This window comes from Mustela putorius, unplaced genomic scaffold (genome assembly GCF_011764305.1).
Source record: "Mustela putorius furo isolate JIRA1106 unplaced genomic scaffold, ASM1176430v1.1 tig00000835_pilon_pilon_pilon, whole genome shotgun sequence".
NCBI lineage: Eukaryota > Metazoa > Chordata > Mammalia > Carnivora > Mustelidae > Mustela > Mustela putorius.
Window position 1 is genome coordinate 1,284,461 of NW_025421492.1, and position 18,869 is coordinate 1,303,329.

The 18,869-nt window shown below is 36.1% G+C and overlaps 1 protein-coding gene across 1 annotated transcript in view; it reads left to right on the plus strand.

The window, feature by feature from the left end:
• DOK6 (docking protein 6) overlaps positions 1–18,869 on the plus strand; it is a 378,753-nt gene that overhangs the window by 204,493 nt on the left and 155,391 nt on the right. The gene's annotated exons all lie outside the window — the stretch shown is intronic.

Here is an 18,869-nt window from a genome sequence, read left to right on the forward strand (position 1 = left end):
TTACTTTGGACAGTATAGATATTTTAACGATGTTTATTCTTCCGATCCATGAGCATGGAATGGCCATCTTTTTGTGTCTTCTTCAATTTCTTTCATGAGTGTTCTGTAGTTCCTCGAGTACAGGTCCTTTACCTCTTTGGTTAGATTTATTCCCAGCTATCTTATGATTCTTGGTGCTATAGTAAATGGAATCAATTTTCGAATTTCCCTTTTTATATTTTCATTGTTAATGTATAAGAAAGCAACTGATTTCTGTGGAAATCAGAGGGGGAGATGAACCATGAGAGACTGTAGACTATGAGAAACAAACTGAGGGTTTTGGAGGGGTGGGGGTGGGAGGTTGGGTGAGCCTGGTCATGGGTATTAAGGAGGGCACGTATTACATGGAGCATTGGGTGTGGTGCATAAACAATAAATTTTGGAACATTGAAAAGAAATGATATAAAATTTTAAAATATTTAGATAAATAAATAACTGATAAGTTAACTCAACAGATAATGAGTTTTTGAATGTATAACATTTCTACATCTTCTTTGAGAGTTGTTGTAGATTTAGAGTCTAAATTAACAAACTGGTTTATCATGTTACTTTTTAAAAAATTTTAGGGAATTTGGCTAATACCATGTCTTAGCTCAGGCTTCTAGAGCAAATTACCGTAGATTGGGTGACCTCAACAACAAGAATTAATTTCCTACAACTCTGGAGGCTAGAAATCCAAGATTAAGTGTCAGTTTCCAGTGAGGATCCTCTTTTTGACTTGAAGACCAACCATCTTCTCACTGCGTCCCCACATGGCTGAGAGAGAGAGGGGGAGAAAAATCTTCCTTGTGTCTTTTCTTATATGGGCACTAATCCCACTTTGGGGCCCACCTCACATCTAAACTTAATTCCTCCCCTTCCATCTCCAGATCACCTCAGAAGTTAAAGCTTCAACATGAATTTCAGGGAGGCACAATTCAGTCCATACCATAATACGAGTATGCAAGGATGAAACATCAGAGGGTGTAATAAAATTAAGGCTTATGTGATAACACAGTTTACTTACGATACTCTTCTCTAAGAGGCATTTCTGAAATTGTGGGTGTTCTTGACTAGCGCCTCTAAATCATGAAATCAGAGTAATGTGATGAGCTCCTTTTTCTTCATTTTTTAACATAATTATAATCATCACTAGAAGACCTAAGAGTGTGTTAATAGAAACTTTTCGGTGTTGCTAATTTTTTTTTAATTTTTTATTTTTTATAAACATATATTTTTATCCCCAGGGGTACAGGTCTGTGAATCACCAGGTTTACACACTTCACAGCACTCACCAAAGCACATACCCTCCCCAATGTCCATAATCCCACCCCCTTCTCCCAAACCCCCTGCCCCCAGCAACCCTCAGTTTGTTTTGTGAGATTAAGAGTCACTTATGGTTTGTCTCCCTCCCAATCCCATCTTGTTTCATTGATTCTTCTCCTACCCACTTAAGCCCCCATGTTGCATCACCACTTCCTCATATCAGGGAGATCATATGATAGTTGTCTTTCTGCTTGACTTATTTCGCTAAGCATGATACGTTAGTGCTGCTAATTTTTGATGGCCAGTGTTTTTGAAAAGGTTGAGAGACACTGGTGAAGCTTGCCACTATTAAAAAGAAATTATGGAATTATCTGTGACTTATAAATTAGACACCACAGGTAAAAATGTACCAGGATAGCCCTTGGGGATCATTATTTGTTATGACTAAGAATGTGCTAACAGCCATCACTGCCTCTGTAGCCCGTTAAAAAGCACTATTTTTTGGGTTGTTCCTAACCTGCAAAAAACAAGTTTTCCCTGTTAATTGGCCACGAACACATGTGGGCACACCACCTTTGCCGACGGCAGCTTCCAGAAAGTCATGGAGGCATTTCTGCAACTCTTCCAGCTTCCATTTCATCTTCCAGTTCTCTCCCACACTCTCCTGGATGTATTTCCTCTCTCTGCACCATTTCCTGAGAGCTGGGCCTACATACAGAACATCCACGGCCGTGATGCTTAGAGCATGTGCTCACCCACCGTTTCAGAAAAGGAGGGAAGAAACTCTTCCTGATAAACATTCATAAAGCATCTCATAAAGGAAATACGAAGAAAAGGAATAAATTAGGCCTGTGGATGGGAGCATTATTGTGTGGCTCATTTAGTGTGCATTGTATGCTTTTAAAGATTTGGGGTTGTATGGGGCGCCTGGGTGGCTCAGTCAGTTAAGCATCTGCCTTGGGTTCAGGTCATGATCCCATCAAGCCCCCTGCTGGGCTTCCTGCTCAGCGGAGAGTTTGCTTTTCCCTCCGCCTGCCACACTCATGCTTGCTCTCTCTCTCACTCTCACTCTCTCTCTCTCTCAAATAAATATGTAAAATCTTAAAAAAAAAAAAAAGATTTGAGACTGTATATGGTTTCCATCAGGACTAATGGATAATGTACTTCTTTGGTTTATTAAGAGTTTATTTTTAGTTTCATAATAATGTCAGAATAATTTCCTGAAACATATAGTACAGGCACATATGGGCTGCCAAGTGAACTTTCCAGGCCACAGTCTGAATGCGTGATACACCCCTTACGTAGCTCAGAAAAGTCACTAAATCTCTCCTGATTTTAGTTTCCTAACGTGTGAAAATTAACTCATGATGGTTTAGTAAGGTGATGGAAGATAAAGACTAACTCTCATGCGTAATTCGATTTAAAAAAAAGACACAAGGGGCACCTGGGTGGCTCAGTGGGCTAAAGCCTCTGCCTTCGGCTCAGGTCATGATCCTAGGGTCCTGGGATTGAGCCCCGCATCGGGCTTTCTGCTCAGTGGGGAGCCTGCTTCCCTTCCTCTCTCTCTGCCTGCCTCTCTGCCTACTTGTAATCTCTGTCTGTCAAATAAATAAATAAAAATCTTTAAAAAAAAACTATTAAAAAAAAAGACACAAGTATTTTTAAGCACAAAATAAAAATGAAGAAATCCAAAATAATTCCCGTGTATACTAGAGAAGATCTAAAATGATCTTAACAGTCAATGCCATAAATGGTTTCTTAGCTTTATTTTGCTTAACAGTCCCAACTTCATACAAAGAGATATATGTTCTTTTAAAAATACATTTTAGGGCGCCTGGGTGGCTCAGTGGGTTAAGCCGCTGCCTTCGGCTCAGGTCATGATCTCGGGATCCTGGGATTGAGTCCCGCATCGGGCTCTCTGCTCAGCAGGGAGCCTGCTTCCCTCTCTCTCTCCCTGCTTGCCTCTCCATCTACTTGTGATTTCTCTCTGTCAAATAAATAAATAAATAAAAATCTTAAAAAAAAATAAAAATACATTTTAGAAATTCATGAGCAATTATTTAATTAGAGGAGGTAACCTTTGGTTCTTTTAAATGAACCCCTAATACCCTGTTAGGAGATCAGCAATCTTACTTCAACACAGACACACAGACACACACACACACACACACACACACACACCCCACACACATATGATCACTGAGACTAGCGTTCAACATTAAAAGGAAACTTTTTCAATGAAAGGGTCTCCTTTCCTTAGAAATCACCTTCCACTTGGTGAATTTCTTTCTGAGTCCCAAGGCCATAGACAGACCCATTACTCCACACTCTTCAAATATGCATACACTTTCTTTAAAGTGCCTTGAATTCAGGTAATAACATCTTTGTTATTCTGTTCTTGTCCCATTGAAGGCTACATAAAACTTTAAAACAGTCATTCATACTGTAGGAGAACATGAGAAGATATATCTTGACAGAATATCAAGACTACACATTCTACTATTACTAGCTCAAAAATTCCAATACACACATGCACACGCATATACACGCTTCCTGGGAGAGAAACACACACAGACTAACCAAACTTGGTTACTGGCATACCCTGATTTTCTCACTTGTTAATCAACACACTTCTTTTATAGATATGATAATTCCATTTTAGGGTCCCCTTGAAATAAATAACAGTGGTTTTCATGATATAGACTAGCAATGGTCTTTGACCAACTTCAGTCCACACCTGTGGGCCCCATGATTGCTTTAGAGACACACCTGTTCCTAAAACAGTACACCTGTTCATTTTACTATGTGTAGGGAAAGTACTTATTTTTTTAGCTAGCTAATTACTCTTTCAAAAATAATGTTCTTTTTTAAAACTGGCCTTTCATGTCTTTAATCACTACCCCACACTTTTCAGGTATAACATTTCCTAAAATAAATAAAATTCTTCACTTCCTAGTATATGTTTGAAGTCACTAATATGTACAGATCTGAAAGACTTTTCATTACAGATTCAGGGTTTTTTTCCTAAGCTATTTTAGTATTAAATTTTATAATGGATTCTTCATCAGAAACATCATTTTACTATTTTATCAATGGTGTGCTTGGATTTAATTTGAAATTTCTCCCAAGAGACGAGTTCCATATGCCTGCAGAATTGATATGAGAAATGACATCGCTGTGGCTTGGGGTGATCTTGTGGTATTATATCTTCCAGGAAAGACTCACTGCTGACGCTTGACCACAGCACTTTTTTTTTTTTTTTGACATTCAGAATTGCTCCTTCTCCTCTAATATTTTTCTGACTCTTCACAGAGCTCAGTCTTATTTATAGAGACCAGCTAAGAATAAACATTTGTGCAAATAATTTTTAAAGGTGTAATGTGTGTTGCTGAGATAAAAGTGGTTATCGATTAAATTCTTTACTATACTTATCTTTATCTAGTGCTGTCAGCTGCTTTCATATCGACTCAGAATCCCACATGATATAAGGAAAAATAAAGACACATACAAACTTACTCTTGGACCTCAGATAACACTGCCACAAGAAAGTGCATATTAAGTCCACATTTGAACTTTAAATTCTTACAACTTCTAGAATCTTTGCATCTTTCCATAATATTTAAGATACTGAACTACACTGACCTTAGAATGTATGGTGCTCACTAATGGTCGTTTATAAAGGATTCATTATCCCTAACAGCAATTTTAGAAAACAAGGTTTACTCATTAATCATTAATAGCGGAAGTAAACATCATTACCAAGAAGGAATGCACTTGTAGGAAGTTCCTACAGTTGTTGGAAGTGGACTCACAGAATGTGTCCAGATTGCTCTTGATGAAAGAGATTGCCATTGGCATCAAAATAGAAAAGTAGGGGCGCCTGGGTGGCTCAGTGGGTTAAAGCCTCTGCCTTCGGCTCAGGTCATGATCCCAGGGTTCTGGGATCGAGCCCCGCATCGGGCTCCCTGCTCAGCAGGGAGCTTGCTTCCTCCTCTCTCTCTGCCTGCCTCTCTGCCTACTTGTGATCTCTGTCTCTCTGTTAAATAAATAAATAAAATCTTAAAATATTAAAAAAAAAAAAATAGAAAAGTAACCTCAGACTTTGCCCTCTGGTTACTATAAGGTCCGATCTGAAGGTTTGGTTTTATCTAGAAATTAGTGTCCCTGCTTATGAATGGACTAGAATTGGTACAAGTTTTTACTTCTAGCCTAAGAATGTATATAACCTTCCTCCAGAACCAAAGCAATATTCCAGTGTTTTTTTCTAAATTATTTACCTGGGTTTCCATAATAACCATACTTCTTACATTCCACTCAGATTGTCTTGTGTGTCATTCACTCATTCAGTATTCACCCATCAAACATTTTTGAGGCTATGATATGCAAGAATTAGGCTGAGGAAATGTCAAATTATATAACATATGGTCATTACTTTCAAGAAGCTCAAGAAGTAGTGAGGAAGACAAACCAGTAAACAAGGTGCATAGATCATTGTGGGTTTTTATTTTATTTTATTTTATTTTATTTTATTTTATTAGTGTTCCAAGATTCATTGTTTATGCACCACACCCAGGGATCCATGCAGTATGTGCCCTCCTTAATACCCACCACCAGGCTCACCTAACCCCAAACCCCTCTTCCCTCCAAAACCCTCAGGTTGTTTCTCAGAATCCACAGTCTCTCATGGTTCATCTCCACCTCTGATTTCCCCCAATTCAGTTTTCCTTTTTGTCTTCTATTGTCCTCCATGCTATTCCTTATGCTCCACAAATAAGTGAAACCACATGATAATTTACTCTCTCTGCTTGACTTATTTCACTCAGCATAATCTCCAGTCCCATCCATGTTGATACAAAAGTTGGGTATTCATCCTTTCTGATGGAGGCATAATATTCCATTGTATATATGGACCATATCTTCTTTATCCATCTGTCTGTTGAAGGGCATCTTGGCTCTTCATAGCAGCAATGGTCACAATTGCCAAACTGTGGGAAGAGCCAAGATAATTGTGTTTTAAAATAATACTGTGTTACTTATCACACAAATCTCAATAACACAGAACTTTATCATTCATACACAGAAGGGTTGGCCAGGGTTCTCCTGACTTAGGCTGGGTACTGATGAGACTCGCCCCAAACTATATAGGTATCCATGTCTTTTCCATTTTGTATCTTACCCTCCTTACACTAATGGCTCCCCAAGGCATGTCCTCAAAACAAAAAACAGGAGGAAAAGCAAGCAAGCCCAAACTTGCAGCACAAATTAAGCCCCTGTGTGTGTCATGTCCACTGATATTCCATTGGCCAAAGCAAATCCTATGGCCAAACCCGAAGTCAGGAGGCTGGCAGGACACGCTACATGGGAGGCCATGACATAAGTTGGAACTTATGATCTAATATGGAGAGGAAATGAACAATTGAGAAAAAAATGACCCAGTCTACTATCTGAGGTGTAATAAGAGCATGCTAAAATAAAAATAAAAGGAAAATGCTGTGCATTTTCAAATTTCAATTCAAATTAGAACAGCCTACCTTCTTTATTTAAATTATTTTTTACTCCCCCAAACAAGCTTTTTCAGTAAGGCAAGTCTGAATTCTTAATACCCATCAGTAGTTAAAGCTAATACTTGCAGAACTGTACTCAAATGGAAAATGACCAGTTAATGACAAAAAAAATGGCAGCAGTAACAATAAACATCTTCCTATTTTAAGGATATTTCCCCAACTTTTCAAAAATGACCTGGGGTAAATCATATTCACTCTTATATACATTCTTTATAATCAGTAATGAAAAGTTTTCCCAGTTTATTTTTTTGTCCATAGAATAACCCTGAGCAAAACTAACTTTTGCTTGGGAAAAGAACTTACATACACCTGTGTTTGAGCTTGAGTAGGAAGTGAGCTTTGTATCTGAAATGCCATCCACATGCTCTAGTATTTCCAAAAATGAGTTCCATGATATTCTACTACTATTACTACTGCTAAATGCTCTCTGAATGAGGTTATCAGTAGACTGAATTTAATACCTTAGAACACTGTTATTGGTTGAATTGCCCCCTCCCCAAAACAAGATATATTAGAGTTCTAGCCCTCACAGCTTCAGAATGTGACCTTATTGGGAATAGGGTCTTTATAAAGATAACCAGGTTTAAATGAGGTCATTAGAATGAATGCTAATTCAATATGACCTATAATATATCCTTATAAAAAGGGGAAATTTGGACACAGAGGAAAGATGATTTGAAGACACAGAGCAGGAAGATGGCATGTGACTCCAGTGATGCATCTACAAGCCAAGAAAGTCTGAAGATTACCAGAAAACACCAGGAGCTAGACAAAGCAAGACAGATTTTCCCCCTAGAGCTTTCTGAGAAGTCATGGCCCTACCAAGACCTCAAGTTCCAATTTTTAACCTCTAAAAAAATGAGATATTAAATTTGTGTTGTTTAAAGCCACCACTTAGTGATACTTTATTATAGCAGCTCTAGGAAACTAATACTAACTCTGTATAATGGTCACAACGTACATTAATAGAGTAAGGTTATTGAGGTGTCTTATAGTAAAGACCTTGTTCAAGTCTGTATTATGAAACATTTCCAAACTCAGTTTTCCATGTTGTCTCTTTCTACACATAACACTTATTCATACCCTTTGGAACTTACCTTCCATGAAGCACCTCTGAAAATGCCAGTATAGCCAAAGAGGTGATCATCTACAGGGAAAATTGAAATGTGAAGTTGATGAGAATAGCTCCCCCCATCAAGAATCAGATAACATTCATGAATGCAACACAAAGTCTTAAATAGGCTACATTCTTTGCCTAGCTTTGTGTTACATTGCTTTAATTTCACTGTCTGATGGATATTGACACTGCATATAATTAACAAACCTGGTTAAAACTATCACTTTCCCCATATGGTGGTCTTCAACGTGCACTATAATGGAATAAAGGTCAATACCATATATATTTCTGCCTTTTTTTACAATAAGTGCTTCAGGGAAGTTAAAAATGCTTTAAGTACCTACCACATTGCCAATTCAAAACGATCCATTTCTCAGACTATAACCATGTCATTGCAAAGTGAGATGCATCCTGGAAGAACTATCTTGAAACACCGAAGGACCTGCTCTATTTCCTTTGCCCTGGAAGAAGTCCCTGTACAAACACAGAACAAAGAGGCAGATTTCAAAAGCATTTGGAGTCATGTGAAAGTAAAAGCTTTTGAGGGGAGAATGTTGAATCCAGAATTATGGGTATCTCCCAGCTCCAGACTAAAAGAAAAGAGAGACTTTGCAAGTAAGTTTTCTGGAGAGTCAGAAGTAAATGCCTTGCCCTTCCCCTTTCCATGGGAGTTTGGGTTCACAGAGAGACGACATATTTAAATCTCCTCATATAAACTGGTAATTTCTTCAAAAGCAAATACTAGAATTTGATTCTCCATATTGGGTTGGATGATAAGCATGGGAAAAATAGTGGGGAGATGTCATGAGTGCCAGAGAGGCGTAAGAAGACAAAGAGAGAATCAACTGTCTCAAAATAACAATGTGGCCTTGAAGGCATGCCTGAGTATCTATATGCCCACCTTGGACTCCAGACATTATCTGGGAACAGAAGTTGATACATCCAGGAAAGAAGATATATAACTTCACAGGAAAGTAGATACATACAAACCAGATAAGAGTACTCCCATTTCCTCTGGTGACTCATGTGATTATACCAATTCAGCCTAAGATGAAAAGGGGAAGAAGATCCAAGATTGAACTTGATCACAGAGTGGATTAAATAAGACTTCCTTTGACAGAAAACAAACACAAACATACAAAAAAGAACAGAAAACCTTAAATGAATTCAATACATAATAATGAAATTTTACTTTATGACATAGCCAAGTTTTCATGAACCATTTTTTTTTCCTGCCACAGTAAAATAAAGTAGCCTAGAGCATAGAAGTCCAGCATAGACCTGATCAGCAAAAGTTGCCAGACAAAGTGTATCATCAAGTTCTGTTCCACGTCTCAGCTCTGGGGTCATGATCAAGTGACAGACATTCTCTAAATCTCAGCTTCCGACTCTTGAGAATGATCATGATAGTTTGTATCTCATAGGATTGTTATGGGGATTAAGTAAAGCCTGACATGGGAACCAAGTAGCACGGTGCCTGGCAGGAAAGTCAGTATGTATCTGGGACACAGGTGAGCGTCCCTATCACATTCACATCAGGCGTGTGCTAAGCAAGTAAATCCTGGGCCTGCACTCATACTCAGAAACAAAACATCTCTAGGATTCGGGGCCAGATGTCCATATTTTAACAACTTCAGTGAACCTAACATGCACAAACATTTGAAAACTTGGAATAATAAACTCAATTATAATTAGCTTGGTAAAATCTACCAGTGATTTTAGGATTTGGTCATTTCAGAATGACCAAATACAACATCCTTGTATGATCTTAATACCTGTTCATATTGTAATGACAGCCCCTTTTTACTGCATATGGGTTATGTGTGGATTTTTTTTTTCTTAATCAGCATCATCAGAGATTTACCTATTTGTTAGACTTCTCTTAATTCTGTTTTAAATTCTACTAATTTCTGTTCTCATTCAATATGGTGAGTTGCTTCACAGTTTGGAGTTTAATTATAGGTTCTTTTTCTTTTTTCTTTTTCTTTTTAAAGATTTCATTTATTCATTTGACAGACAGAGATCACAAGTAGGCAGAGAGGCAGGCAGAGAGAGGGAGGGAGAAACAGGCTTCCCACTGAGTGGAGAGCCTTATGTGGGGCTCGATCCCAGGACCCTGAGACCATGACCTGAGCCAAAGGCAAAAACTTTAACCCACTGAGCCACCCAGGTACCCCAGTAAAATCTTAAAAAAAAAAAAAAAAAAAAAAAAAAAAGGAGTAATCTAATTTGTACCATTTACTATAGATTCAAATTACCCAAAATGATTCAAGAAAAAATAGAAAATCTAAAGAGCCCTGTATCTTAATTTTAAGAAATTGAAATTATTGGGACACCTGGGTGGCTCAGTCAGTAAGCATCCAACTCTCAATTTCGGCTCAGTTCATGATCTCAGGGTTGTGGGATCAAGCACTGTGTCAGGCTCCACACTAGGTGTGGAGCCTACTTAAGATTCTCTCCCTCTCTCTCTCCCACCTCTCCTCTTCCTCTCTTAAAAAAAAAAAAAAGAAAAATTATAATTCTTATTATACAACTTTCCATAGACAAACCCTACTCCCACATAATTGCAGAGTTGAATTCTATCAAGTAGTTAAAGAAGAAACAATACCAATTGTATGCAAACTCTTTTGGAGGAGGAATTATTCTACAACTCATCTTATGAAGCCACTATAACCCAGATTTTAAAACTGGGCAACGTCAATATAAGAAAAGAAAATTACAGACAAATATCTTTCATGCATGTAAGCACAAAATCATTTTAAAAATTAGAAAAGGAATCCCAAACTATAACATGGAAAGATAATATACTGTGATCAATATTGGTATATGCCAGAAAGGCAAATATTTCCTGAAATCAATCAATATCTTCATTATATTTTCACTATATTAATAGATAGAGGGAGAAATCATGATTATTATAGTTGATCCATAAAAAGCATTTGATAAGACACAATAATCATTTATGAAAACAACTCTTAAAAGTTTAGGAATAGGAGGAGGCTTTCTCAAAATGATGAAGGACATCAGTGAAAATCATTCAGAATATATAATTTTTGATTGTTAAGATATTGAATGCTTTCCTCATAGGATTGAGGATAGGACAAAGATATTCTTTCTCACCAACTCTATTCAGAATTCTACTTATTCTACTTAATTCTGATTTGTGTAATATGACTAGAAAATAAAATCATAAAAATTAGTAAAGACAGAAACTAAGATAAAGTACTTAGAAACTCCTATGAAATCTGTGAGAAAACAATCATAACTAAGTGAACTCAGTGATGTTTCAGGATAAAAGTTTCATATGCAAAAATGTGTTTGTATTGATGTGTATGTGTAAACATTATAGAGATTCTATATGATATATATATATATACACACATGTATTATATATATACACAATATATATACACACACATATATATTATATATATATTATACACACACACATCTATATTAGGAATGAGCAATTACAAAATGAAATACAAAAGTATCACTTATAGTACCATCAAAAACAATCACACACTCAGGGATAAAACTGGCAATGTTTTATAACCATACCTCTACACTGAAAATTAAAATATTGCTGAGAGAAATTAAAAGATACTTAAATAAATGGAATGATAAACTATGTTTATGATTGCAGTATGCAATTTTGCTAAGATGTTAGCTCTCCTTAAATTAACCTGTAGATTTGACACATCCCAATAAAAATCCTAGACTTAATGAGACAATTTCAAAATGCATTTGGAATGAAAAGGCCTAAGACTAGCCAAACTATCTTGAAAAGGCAGAAACAAGTTGGAATGGGTACCCTTTCTAATTTCAGAATTTATTATAACTGACAGCAGTCAAGACAGACAACAGTCAATAGTCTATGGAACCGAATAGAAAGAAAATGATCCATACATATGTGGATTAGTAATCTTTGACAAGAACACCAAAGTCCTCTCTCACAAGCTTATTGGTAATTTCAATGAGAAAAGGAAAGTGTGTTAATAAATAGTTTTAAAGAGACTGGATATCTATAGGGGAAACAATGAACCCCAACCACTACGTCACACTACTCAAGTATCAATTTAAGGTGGGTGTGACTTTGAAATAGACCAACATTTCTTTTATAAAGCACTGTAAGCAAACTGTTAAAAAAAAGTAATTTGTACTTCATCAAAATTTAAAACTTTGCTCGTCCAGAAAGCACTATCAGAGAATTCAAAAAAGGAAATAAAAAATAAAAATGGAAAGCCACGAACGGGGAGGAAATTAGTGATGTGGTGAAGCTGGATGTTCCTAGCTCACAAGAACCTAGAACAGGCAAAAATAAGAGACAATGTTAGAAATCAGATCAGCGGTTGCTTCTGGGGTGTGGACAGCTGGAGAATGGCATAAGGGAACTTTCTGGGGAGCAGAAAAGTTGTGTATCTTAATGTGCTTTTGTCAAGACTGAAAGAACATTATAATCAACACATGAACATTTTGTTATGTTTCAGTATATTCAGTATACCAGTTAAGGTAAAAAAATAAAATGTTAAGACTGCTGTGAAAAGTGTAGACTATTAAGTTTCTTTCAATAACATAGGACTTACTAAAAAAATTAAAGAAAACTATTTTCCACTCTCTAGACTTACATAAATATTTTAAACAAAATTAATAAAAATCTGAGATGAAGTCTTTCTAATAAACATGGTAGGAGCAATTTCTAGTATATAGAGTTCTCACAGTCAATTCAAGTAACAGTAAACTCAGTTTTAAAAAAATTCTGGCAAAGGACATTTATATAAATGAATATATAAAATAGATATTTTAATTGGAATATATATGGGTAAGGAACTTCTGGAAATCAATTTGGCATTGTCTGATTTGTAAAAGAGTTTATGGCATTTAATCTAATGATTCAGATTTTAATGTCCAGCATAAATTAATAATTAAGGATATTAAAGTGATCCAAAACTTTATATAAGTTTATACTTTATGTAAGTATACTTTTGTAAAGTTTATACTTTATAAAGGTTTATAAAGTTTATATAAGTATACTTATATAAAGTTTACAAGCTTATACTTTATATATAATAATACTTATATATATACTTTATATAAGTATACTTATATAAAGTATATTTATATAAAGTACATACTTTATATAAGAATAAAGTAAACCCTATGACTGAATATGAAATTACGGAATTATTTTGCAAATTGAGCTAAAATTGATTATTTTACTGAAGTTTAATTTATGTTAGACAAAAGTTAGCTTAACCTTAATATTCAAGTAGATAATTATTAAATAAAATATGGCATAGTATACAGTGGAATATAATGTATTTGTTAAAAATTATACCCCCAAGGAATATTTAACAGCATCTGAAAATTCTTATACAACAATGAGTACAATATAGATGGTTCAATACTTTGTATTTAGTTTAATCACCACTGTATGTGAATATATTTGCATTATGAATATAAACTATTACTTTAATGGAGTTGATCTCTGTAAGGTAAAATAGCAGTTGAGTTTATTTTATGTTTAAAAATATTTTATTTACTAGAGTGAACATGATTTATTTGGAAATGCAGATAAAATTCAGTCAACAGTCATTTTTTTGTTGTTAAAAGAAAGAAAAAGAGAAAATTAATAAATGGCTAGGGGATTAAAAAATACGACTTTAAAAAATCTTTTCTTTAAATTTTTAAGCCCTGCCAATTCATTGAAGAAATGCAGGGATCCCAATTCGCAGTGGCCATGAACAGATGGCATCTGGCAACTGAATTTACTATTGCCACAGTATAATAATATAAATTTTGACAAATTTCCGTACCATGGTAGAAATGAATTCCTGAAGGCTTCCACACATTTTGATGAGTATAAATCATGCTTTGTTTCACTGCTGGTATAACTGCATTAAACAGATATCAGGATGTCTACATGTGCAAATGTCTGCTTCCTCATGTGCCCCCATTTCTAAAGCTGCTGAAATTGAAGGCTGACCCCTGCAATATCCTAATATTAGGGAAATTCAGAGATAAGAATATAAAGTTCAGAATGATCTTGAAACATCTCATAAATTTTCTTAGTAATACTCATTCTGTTTAATTCTTTAGTACTTCATATAACTTAAGAACAAGGCAGTTGTATTGAAAAATGGGGTGAACCTAGAATCCAAACTGAGATAAATCCTCAGTAATAAATTCCATACTCCACAGCCAATACCAGATTCCTGTGGATTTATTCATTACTGCTTAATTTTAGACCAATGGCTATGATCCTGGGACTAAATAATATTTAGTGAACTATGTAGTAATTCAGTGTTAAAATTAAAATTTTATGTTTTGAATTGATATGCAATAACTTTTTAAAAAGAGCAGAGAATGGGACTTTCTTGCTCTCTCAAAAATGTACGGCAGCCCCAGAGCAGGGGATGATGGGTTAAAAGCATCATGAAATTCTAAAGATCAGGCTGGACAATTCATTGAAGAAGTCTTTGAAGGTCTTTCATAGGAGAAGGGCAGCAAGGAGGGACACATGCCCTCACAAGCACGATGAGAGAAGAGAGAAACAAAGAGTTTGGAGTGTCTGCCACTTGGGAGAAGGACCCCTCATCCTGCCCCTGCTGATGGAGCGTGCCCAGGCTGGCAGACCACAGCAGTGCGTGAGAGAGTTCAGGGGACAGCTTGAGTTTGGAGGGGTCGTGGTTTCTGTTTCCACGGTGATAAATCGGAGGGCAGGATGCAAGATACAGGCTACAGCGAACTACTCATGACAGACAGCTAAAAACATCAAGATCACCAACGAGACGAGATACATTTCCACATTTGACAAGACAACCAAGTTTAGAGCTTTTAATGAACCAGCTGCGGTAATAAATTTCAATTTAAACATGTTTTCCATAAATAGTAACTTTCCTGATTACATGACACTTAGGGGAAAGGGGAGTTGAATTCTCTTGCCGTAAGAAAAATCTCACTTAAATGTTTAAAGTTATTTTGTAAATCAATAAATAAATGAAGTTCTTTTGAACAGTAAGTTGTATATACAGTGAGTTTTACTTTATGGAATCACTGGTTGATAGAAACCACTAAGTGAAATGCAAATTATAAATAAATTAGCCAACTATTGATAGCTATTACTAATCATTACAAAACCAAACTTTATATATGTAATTATTTTATATGTATATTATATGTAATTATGAATTTTCTTTAAGTTATTTAATTTAATAATACCTACAGATTTTCATTAATGAACTTCAACAATGGTTTAGGCTTGTACTTTCTGGAAGAGTCCGGAATTGAAATTCAGAACATGAGGGAGGTTGCCCATGCACTAGAGAATGCCTTTATTTTAATGGGCCTTCTCTTTTTGAGCTACACTTGGATTTTTAAAATTTATTTATTTATTTATATTATTACATTCAGTTAACCACTGTACAGTATATCATTAGGTTTTGATGTAGTGTTCAGTAATACAGTGGATTTTAAAAGGGAGAGAAAGAAAAAGTGTAGGAGCTCACACCCGCTTACCTGAAGTTAACTTCCCTGAAGTTAAACTACTATTTAATTTATAACCTCTCCCCATGGAACACCTGATGGGTTTTAATATTTATGGATCTCTTGGTTTCCAAATATTTAGACATAATCCTTAGTTCCATGTTCCTTTTTTTTTTTTAACCCAGCCTTCAAGTCCATAACTTCTGAACCAGCTGGAGAAATAGAATGCGTAGAGGGAGCATGAGTATTCCGCAATCAGCTGGCGATTAAAACTGACCAGAAGCCTTCTTTGAAAAAAAGGAATGAATAAGCATCCAGTCCACATTTCCCAAATTTATCCTAAGTAACTAAGATACAAAAGATGCATTTTGTGTTCGTGTAGTCACAATGCACTGAATGTTCACTATGTGCTAGATGCACAAAATTATTTCATACATGAATTCCAAAAGCCTGTATTTTTAAAAAGACTCTAATTAATTATAAGGGATCAAATGCATTTGTCTCTAGTATGACTCTTTCTTTAAAACCAGTTTTCTATCTGCACTGGTAGAAGATGGAAGTTATTAAGAAACTGGTTGAAGAGCTCACCATCCAATGTGTTCTGCTTATTGATTTCTACTCACTCGATAATGCTTTGTTTCATGTTAGAAACCGCATCTCTGATACTCCCTGCAACCCCTCCGTGTTCCACTTGTCTCCACCTGTCAGGCTCCAGCCAATAGCTATATTTGGATTGTTCCTACCCCAAACCAGATCTATGTAAAACCTCATTGGCTGAGAAAGGAAGGTTTGGTCCTTCTCCGGGCTGATGACCCATTCAATCTCTACCCATCACCGGGGTCTCACTCTGCCTTTTCCAAGACATTTCTTCTGAGGGTAGCCACCCTGTCTTGCCAGACTTTGTCCAGCTCAATTTGACCAAACTCTGTTTTGTGGTCGCCTTGAAACTGTTCTTGTGGTTGCCACCTTATCTCTGGCCCCGGGTCTTCTGCATGGTCTATTCCTTTGGACCTCCTCATCTAACCATAGAGTAGAAGTGGCCTTACAAACACAGCTGCAGAGTCCATAATAGTAAGCGTCTTTGCTGGACATGACAATTAGTTTTGCAAATATTTCACCTTGCTGTTGTTTTAACCACTTAAAGGTATGCTTTTGTGAGTACTTTATAGTTTTCTGAGTACAGACTCTTTGCCTCTTTGGTTAGGTTTATTCCTAGGTATCTTATGGTTTTGGGTGCATATAATAAATATTTTTAAGGTTTTATTTTTTAAGAGACAGAGAGCACAAGCAAAGAGAAGAGAAGGGGCAGAGGGAGACGGACAAGCAGACTCCCACTGAGTGTGGACCCTAACATGGAACTCAATCCCAGGACCCCAAGAACATGACCTAAGCTGAAGTCAGAAGCTTAACTGACTGAACCATCCAGTGCCCCTTAGTATCATTATTTAAACAGCTAGTTTCTGGGCTTGCTTTGGCAGTGTGTGTACGAAATAACATTCCTTTATTTGAGAAAAGATTAAGGGACAGTTTTGAATTAAATGTGCTGGTTTGTTCTACTATTTTCTTATTTAAAAGCCTACCTTTGTTTTTTACTGCTGAGAGAGTTAATGTGCATCAAAGTTACCTGGAGTTCTTGTTTAAGCACAGATTCTTGGGTAGTCTTCCACCTTTATTGTTTCTGCTCCAGTAGGTCTGGCTGGGCTGGACAATTCACATTCTACTTGTTCCCAGAGGTTGTTGATGCTACCTCACTGGGGACCACACTTTGAGAAGTGCTGGTTTGCAAAGCTCCTTTTAGAGTATTGCCAAGGAATTAGTGGCATTAGAGGAACTATGAGGGATGCTTTTGAAAGTGATGCAATCTTCTAGTAGAACAAACTAGAACATTTAATTCAATAAGAGATGATTAGACAGTAGTTAAAACACCTGCTTCATACAAGTATTTTACAAAGTTAAACATTTTAAAAAGTCATTTTGGGGCAGCAATTTTTGGCTATTCCATATTGAAATGGTCTTTCCAGTGGAAGCCATAATAAATTTTAAAGAAGCAACATATTATTAAGGACATAAAATACTTTACTCACAGCAAATGCAGAAACATTTTTTTCCATGACAGTGAAATCAAAGAATAATTTACTTGATACCTTGAGCTGCCTTCATCCTCTGCTGGATTAAATTTGTCTACTTTTTAATTGACTCTCAAATCCTTGGAAATTAGCCATTAGGATAAGATGGCTTTTAAAAACTTAAAAATTGAAAATAAAATTTCTTAGCATAATTCCTTTTGTAGGAGGATAGAAACAGTATCAAAAGGAAGGTTGGAACATTCCAAACCATAGCAAGAAGGGGATAATGTGAGTTACTAGGTAAGACTGGGAAAGCAGAAGGTAGCAAGAAGGATTGGAAGATAATATTTCACCTGCTTCACATAGCCTACAGCTGGCCCTTGGAAGGACTCCCTCAGAGCAAGATCCAATTTCTTTGTATTTGTAAATGCACTTCACTGATTTTGACATTGAGAACCCTACATCATATGAATCTTATTAAATCCAATTCATTCTTTTTCTGTTTTTTAGTTCTGTTTCCCCAGTGTCCATGGTGATGATTGTACTCTTTCTCTGTTTACTTTTTCTAGGTTTTATCTGCTAACATTAGAGCACACAGACATTTTAGTGAAAAAGCAATGGTTCTTTTGAGTCCTCTGTAATAGCCCCTAGGTTATGGGTAATATACCATGTGTCATCCATCTGGAGGACAGGGTCTTCGATGTCAGGGTTGTTTTTGTTTTTTTTTTTTTGCATGTTCTTCCCCCACCCCAATATGAAACTGTGGATGTGAATATCAAGAGTCAGTGTGGCCTTAACCAACACTAAAAGGGCTACTGATGTTTATTTCAATATTTTAGAGGAATTGTTATTTCCTGACATTTTGGCAATGATCTTTGGTTGCTATCTTCAGACTCTAACTGATGGAGAGGAAGGAATTTAAAGGAATGTTTTAGGTTCCACTTGTATAACAAATGTTTTACCTGTGCACAACAGATGCCACTGACATATGTTTGCTTTCAAATATAAAAGCTGCAAAAGGGTCTTGACCAAAAGGGTCTGGACCAAAGAAAAGAAGATTTCTAATCAGGCATTATCTGTAGGCGTGAGTCACTCTGTTGGGTCCAACTTTCATTCACACTCTTATATGAGATCAGGCCCCTTTGGCTACCTGCAATACCATTAGAGTGGGAATTGTGGTGGCAATATGAGTGAAGTCTTTAATGCAAAATATTGAGATTTTACTTGACTGAATACAAGAATTTTAAGATTTATAGAATATATATATATATATACTTTTTATTGCAGATAATTAATGGGGCAGTGATCTTTCTTCATTTCTTCAGCTATATAACTTATCTTGCTTTCCTTTCT